A 7500-nucleotide genomic window follows, 5' to 3' on the forward strand; every position below is an offset into this window, starting at 1 on the left:
GTCGTCTCGTCATATAAACAGCAAATATTTAAACAATTTAGGCGCGCCTCCGCATCTATTTGGGCGCCGACCACCTGGCGGCGCTACTTATTTTCCAAATTCTGTTTACAAAGTATGACGGTGTTTTCATCTATCTAGCGGTCTCCTACATTTTTTTTTTTTTTTATTATTATTTTTTTTTTGCTTTTGTTTTGCGTTGTTCCTGCGGAGTGATAGTTCTTGGTTCTTGGTGAGCTCGGACGCTTTCCAACGCGTTAAGATTCTGGAGTGCAAACTTGTAAGAAACCTTTGCAACCGTGAGTAGTATGCAGTCGGCGCTGCTTGCACGCGATGTATTTTCGACGCGTTTTGTCCGTCTTATTGCCCGCGTGCGTTGGCGTACCTGGTTTCTGAAAGTGTGCGCGTCTCCCACGTGCATCTTAAACCATGCGTGTTCATTGCATGTTTTCGCTTGAGGAGATATCCATTTCCACCAGTGAGTAGTGTTCATTCGCCGCCGCTTCATCGCGATGTGCTTTTGACGTCTTTTTGCTTCTCTGTGCCGCTCGCCCTCCGTGCTTTCCGAAGGTGAGCGCATGGTTTCGCTTTGCAGTGCGCGCTCTGCAGCGTGGTGTTGTGGCGTGGTTCCGGTGAAAGTGCCTGTGGGTGACCTCGCGTGCGTCCGTAATTCCCTGCCTTCGGCCTACTCAGCGTGGACGTCATTTCTGTCCTGTGACCTGCTGCTCAGTGCTCAGTGCTCAGTGCTGTGCTTGTGCAAGGCCTCTGGTGTGGGTGCCGTGTCCTACGTTCTACTTGTGCCCCTTATTAATTCATTAATATGTGTCGTGTGTGTGTGTGCTCTTTGAGCAGTTTCCGTTCTTGTGCCGTCCGTCCAGTGAAAGGATTTTTTTATTTTTTTTTATTAAGTTACGGCGCTTGTTTTCGTGCAGCTCTACGTGGTCGTGTCCTCGTACGCAGTGGTGTGTTTGTGGAAAGTCTGTCGTTGTGTTGTGTTGTGCAGTGCAGTGCAGTGCAGTGCAGTGCAGTGCTGTGCGTGCGCCAAAGCCTCTGGATAAAAGAAAAAAAATATATATATATATATATATATAAATACACATTTTTGTTTTCTAATTTTTTTTTTTAATTAATTTTACATGTGGTAAGTATGCATGACTTATACCATCCTTTGTATTGATTTATTTGGGTCGTGTCTTTTTTTCCACATTATTAGCCTTCTTGTTCTCCTCCTCCTCCTCCTGCTTATCATTATTGTAGAAATGTTTTCCTTTTTCTTTTTTTCCTCTTTCTTTCTAAGCTTTTAGTTTCCACCAGAGTGTCGAACCGAATTTTTTATTGGTTTGCTTCGATTTGCGGGAGCACAAAAGTAATGTAGGACATTAAAATAGCACAACAAATAGAAGAACAAGAGGTATACAGGACAGGCGCTGATGTTGAACTAGTTTCATTCAGGAAAAGTGAACATGTATATACACACGACAGGCAAACCAGCACATATTCTTAAGGGTAGAAGATATTTGAGCTGGGATGCTGGTGTCTCCCAGCACGATCAAACCATCCGGGGCTATTGCCGCCTTCTCGGCTGCCCTCGGCACTTATCGTGAATAAAAGCTATATATGTATGTTTACTTTTCCTGAATAAAACTAGTTGAAAGTGAGTGCCTGTCCTGTATACTCCTTGTCCTCGTCTTTTTTGCGCTATTTTATATATTTTACTAAGATGAACCAACAGCGTACCGTATTAAAAAGAAAAAGAAGAAGCTAAAGTGATATTATATTTACCTGGTGCTTCTTTTCGTAATAGGCACTATTTCAAGAGTGCAAACGGGTATCTTTCCATTCATTTGTAGGGTTCGCTTATTTTCAGGTGCCGAGAAATAAATTGCTTTATTTAAATTTGATGGAGCAGTAAATGACAAGCTACATACATATCTGTCTTTCCTTGTTTTTTTTTTGTGTTATATTTTAGCCTGAATTTAAAAGTTATCAGTCTGTTGGGTCGCCTAAAATACAGGTGATTGGCATTTGAGGTTTTTTTTCTTTACAAGATAATGGTTGATTCAATTTAGCAAGTAAGCATCAATTGTGCTACTTTTTTTTTCCTTCATCTTAAATAGAGCTAAGCAATCAACTCGACATGACGGCTACTTAATTTGTCGCTTTCTTACCGCCTGTTTTCCGAAACTGTGTGCTTTCTTTTCGTCGTCATCGACTTTGGGCTGCCGCTCCAAGTCCATAGAGCCTTTTTTTTTTCAGCTATCCCTGCCGTACACCCTTGTACTTCTATTCATCGTCAGACTAATAGACAGTTATATTTTCTTCCGTACAGTTCCAAGTTGGCGGGTCAGTTTCGGTTCGGCTGAAACTAACTCCTCGGTTCCGGTTTTTCGTTCGCTTCGGTTTTCGGTTCGACCCTCTGGTCTTCACCGTGCATGGCACCCCTCCCCCCCTTCCTTCCTTCCTTCCTTCCCTCCCTCCCTCCCTCCCTCTCTCCCCTCTTCTCCTCCCTGCAAGAAAACAAACTGTCGTTTCGAAATGTTTTCTTACTTGAACTGTGAAGGTTTTCAAGTGCATTTCCTTTCCTCCTTTATTGAGCGCACAATTCTAGAGTGGAACTTCCCTTCTGACATTGCAATAAAGTTTCCTGCACAAGGAAGAAAAACCTGCCATTTGACCTCCCTTGTGTGTGCAAAGTGTCAATGTTCCTATATTATGCTTGAACATGGTCTTTTTGTCTTCCTATTTGTCGCAGAAATCATGTATGTGTATGTATGTATGTATATATATATATATACCAATATCGCACTTTATGGATTAATCTTGCACGACCTGTGAAAACCACGTATCTCTGGCTTTCCTCACGTTCGATTTTCGAGCAATTTATGAAGCTAGCTTGGGGAGATTGATTTCCCTCGCACACAATTCAAGGCGCGAGGACGGGCATGTACGAACGCCTACGTAGTCGGGACGGTAAACAAAACTTACACAAATTAAAAACCTGCGCAGATAATAAAAGAAAGAGCAACAAAAAAGTATGGGCGTCTTTCTTTAATAATTTCTTTTTTTTTTCTTTTTTAGGATTGTAAGCGGACGGGCTTCTTAAACGATACCAAAAAGCGAGACACAATTTGACAAACGGGTCACGTCACAAGAAAGAAAATCCCACATCCTCAAGCGTGTAAAAAATGCACGCAATATCTACAGTACTGGAATTTGAAGCGCTGCCAATCTCGCGTGCACTAGCCCAAATCGCCTTGCTCCCGCTCACGTCAAAGCGACACAGACCTCGTCGGAAAGGTACGCTTTCTGACGCGGTCAACCGGTAAAAACACTATATATTGTAAAATTCTGTACTTTGGACGTGATTAATTCAGACTGCTTTGCGGCTAACTAAGCGCGCGTTCTTTCCCAATGAAACGAAAGAGCGAGATTAGAAATAGAGGAAATAATTCCCGTGAAAAGAAAGAAATTCGTCTCTTATTGAGCTTGGCAGTAAAGCACGCGACATCTCCAGTATTCCGTTTGAAAGCGCTGCCCGTCGCAAGTGCAGTAGTGTACATTGTTCGGCTCTCGCCCAGTTGAAAGCGCCAGAAAGCCCGTGTCGCCTCGCGACACGGGTAACCGCTAGAAAACACGCACATTTTAAAGTCGCGTGTTTTGCACTTGATTCCTCGGAAGTACTTTGTGGGAGACGAAGCGGGCGTTCCATGCCAAGGACACGGAAGAGAGAGATTAGAAATAGAGCGAACAATTCGCGTGAAAAGAATAATATTTGTCTCCTATCAAACTTGCCAGAAAAGTAAGCGAGAGTTCCAGTATTCCGTTTGAAAGCGCTGCCCGTCGCAAGTGCAGTAGTGTACAGTGTTCGGCTCTCGCCCAGTTGAAAGCGCCAGAAAGCACGTGTCGCCTCGCGACACGGGTAACCGCTAGAAAACACGCACATTTTAAAGTCGCGTGATTTGCACTTGATTCCTCGGAAGTACTTTGTGGGAGACGAAGCGGGCGTTCCATGCCAAGGACACGGAAGAGAGAGATTAGAAATAGAGCGAACAATTCGCGTGAAAAGAATAATATTTGTCTCCTATCAAACTTGCCAGAAAAGTAAGCGAGATTTCCAGTATTCCGTTTGAAAGCGCTGCCCGTCGCAAGTGCAGTAGGGTAAATTGTTCGGCTCTCGCCCAGTTGAAAGCGCCAGAAAGCCCGTGTCGCCTGGCGACACGGGTAACCGCTAGAAAACACGCACATTTTAAAGTCGCGTGATTTGCACTTGATTCCTCGGAAGTACTTTGTGGGAGACGAAGCGGGCGTTCCATGCCAAGGACACGGAAGAGAGAGATTAGAAATAGAGCGAACAATTCGCGTGAAAAGAATAATATTTGTCTCCTATCAAACTTGCCAGAAGAGTAAGCGAGATTTCCAGTATTCCGTTTGAAAGCGCTGCCCGTCGCAAGTGCAGTAGGGTAAATTGTTCGGCTCTCGCCCAGTTGAAAGCGCCAGAAAGCCCGTGTCGCAAAGCGACACGGGTAACCGCTAGAAAACACGCATCTTTTTCTTTTGTTAATCCCGTGCTTCTCACTTCGTTCCTTGAGAGGACTTTGTTGGGAACTAAGTGGCGGGGCCTTCCAAACGAAACCAATGGTAGAAACAATGAAGTGAGCAAAGAAGAGTAGTGTAAAGAAAGAAAATTGCCTATTATGAAGCCTGCCGTAAACACGCGCGATACCGCGAGCATTCGGATTAAAAGCAGTGACAATCTCACTTACTATAGCGCTCATTGTTCGGCTCTGACACAATTCAAAACGCATGAAACGCCCCGTGTATATATTGGTTTACTTTGTAATAACAAAGTCGATAAACTTTCTGTTGACCATGTTAACATGAATGAAAGTCGAAAAGAAGTAATCAGAGTCAAGCAGGGGTCAGCACGTTTTTAATAAAAAGCGAGAAATAATTTTTTTTTATAGGGGTAGGATGTATGTACGTATGTATGTATACATAGAGGCAGACAGAAAAAAAAGAACATTTATATATATATATATATACACACAAACATACATACATATATATATATATATATATATATATATATATATATATATATATATATATATATATATATATATATATATATATATAAGGAGAGAGAGAGGGGAAAAAAATAAGAAAGAAAGAAGGACAAATAAATGATACTGAATAACGAGGAGCCACATAAGTGAGAGACAGTAAGTCAGTCAGTCAGTCACCGAAACTGATAACCACAAACTATGTACAGAATGCTCTTGAAGGATCTTCTTTATACTTATCGGTGCTATTATGTGGAGGTGGGGTCTGTCGAGCGTTCGATTGATGCGAGCGGCGTCTGACGACGTCGCCGACGCCTTTCGTCGCCGTCTCGGCCGCTGCCTCCGCCGCATGGTCGTTACAGCAAGGTACCTGCGATCTCTGGCGTCTGCCGTTGGGGTCGGTTCTCGGGTGCACCTGTGTCTTGAAAACGAATGCGAGAGGAGGGTGTTTCGGAGGTCCGCGCTAACCGAACGGTGTGAAATGACGAGTGCGTTCTGACCGAAGGCCGGGGTGCGTCCTCGCGTCCTCACGGGACCTGAAAGCTCGGCAACACTGCGAAGGCGTCGTCAATGATTTTTTTGGCGTACGACTTTCTGTTGCTACGACGAGAAAGAAATTTATGCGCTTCTTGCCGCGTCGGTACCGACCTCGGTCGGGGATATTCCGGCTGCGCGCTCGAACGTGCTTCATTTCTTCTTGGATTTGGAAGTAATTCCTAAGCGTTGTGTGTGTTTGCGGTTCGTAAGGGGCGCCTGACCGTGGCCCCGCGTCCGCGCGTTGGTAGGGTTTTGGGCGACCCACCACGAAAAGATTACCTGGTTGATCCTGCCAGTAGTCATATGCTTGTCTCAAAGATTAAGCCATGCATGTCTAAGTACATGCCGAAACAAGGCGAAACCGCGAATGGCTCATTAAATCAGTTATGGTTCCTTAGATCGTTTCTTCCTACTTGGATAACTGTGGCAATTCTAGAGCTAATACATGCAGTGAGCCCGAAGCCCCTCGGGGCGACGGGTGCTTTTATTAGACCAAGATCAATCGGGCTTCGGTCCGTTTTGTGTGGTGACTCTGGATAACTTTGTGCTGATCGCACGGCCACGAGCCGGCGACGTTTCTTTCAAGTGTCTGCCTTATCAACTGTCGATGGTAGGTTATGCGCCTACCATGGTTGTTACGGGTAACGGAGAATCAGGGTTCGATTCCGGAGAGGGAGCCTGAGAAACGGCTACCACATCCAAGAAAGGCAGCAGGCGCGCAAATTACCCACTCCCGGCACGGGGAGGTAGTGACGAAAAATAACAATACGGGACTCTTTTGAGGCCCCGTAATTGAAATGAGTACACTCTAAATCCTTTAACGAGGATCCATTGGAGGGCAAGTCTGGTGCCAGCAGCCACGGTAATTCCAGCTCCAATAGCGTATACTAAAGTTGCTGCGGTTAAAAAGCTCGTAGTTGGATCTCAGTTACAGGCGGGAAGTGCGTGGACACCACGTTACGGCCCGTGCTGAACATCATGCCTGTCGTGGCTTGGTTCCCTTCATCAGGTGCCTTGCTTTGGCCGGCGCGTTTACTTTGAAAAAATTAGAGTGCTCAACGCAGGCGATTCGCCTGAATAACAGTGCATGGAATAATAGAACAAGATCCTGTTTCTGTTCTGTTGGTTTTTGGAATACAGGATAATGATTAAGAGGGACAGACGGGGGCATTCGTATTGCGGCGCTAGAGGTGAAATTCTTGGACCGTCGCAAGACGAACTACTGCGAAAGCATTTGCCAAGAATGTTTTCATTGATCAAGAACGAAAGTTAGAGGTTCGAAGGCGATCAGATACCGCCCTAGTTCTAACCATAAACGATGCCAACCAGCGATCCGCCTGAGTTACTCAAATGACTCGGCGGGCAGCTTCCGGGAAACCAAAGTATTTGGGTTCCGGGGGAAGTATGGTTGCAAAGCTGAAACTTAAAGGAATTGACGGAAGGGCACCACCAGGAGTGGAGCCTGCGGCTTAATTTGACTCAACACGGGAAAACTTACCCGGCCCGGACACTGGGAGGATTGACAGATTGAGAGCTCTTTCTTGATTCGGTGGATGGTGGTGCATGGCCGTTCTTAGTTGGTGGAGCGATTTGTCTGGTTAATTCCGATAACGAACGAGACTCTAGCCTATTAAATAGGTGCGTGGTTCTCTGCACCTTGCACCCTTCTTAGAGGGACAAGCGGCTCCTAGCCGCACGAAACAGAGCAATAACAGGTCTGTGATGCCCTTAGATGTCCGGGGCCGCACGCGCGCTACACTGAAGGAAGCAGCGTGTTTTTATCCCTGTCTGTAAAGACTGGGTAACCCGTGGAACCTCCTTCGTGATTGGGATAGGGGCTTGCAATTGTTCCCCTTGAACGAGGAATTCCCAGTAAGCGCGAGTCATAAGCTCGCGTTGATTA

At 45.4% G+C, this 7500-nt stretch overlaps 1 non-coding gene across 1 annotated transcript in view; it reads left to right on the top strand.

The window, feature by feature from the left end:
• The first annotated feature begins 5873 nt into the window (after positions 1-5873).
• Positions 5874-7500, top strand: part of LOC120845617 — a 1816-nt gene continuing 189 nt past the window's right edge. The window contains exon 1 of the ribosomal RNA XR_005716819.1: positions 5874-7500. This exon is cut by the window's right edge and continues 189 nt beyond it. This is a non-coding gene — a ribosomal RNA (small subunit ribosomal RNA).

The sequence above is a fragment of the Ixodes scapularis genome, unplaced genomic scaffold, assembly GCF_016920785.2.
Source record: "Ixodes scapularis isolate PalLabHiFi unplaced genomic scaffold, ASM1692078v2 ptg001158l_1___fragment_4___debris__unscaffolded, whole genome shotgun sequence".
In the NCBI taxonomy this organism is placed as follows: Eukaryota; Metazoa; Arthropoda; class Arachnida; order Ixodida; family Ixodidae; genus Ixodes; species Ixodes scapularis.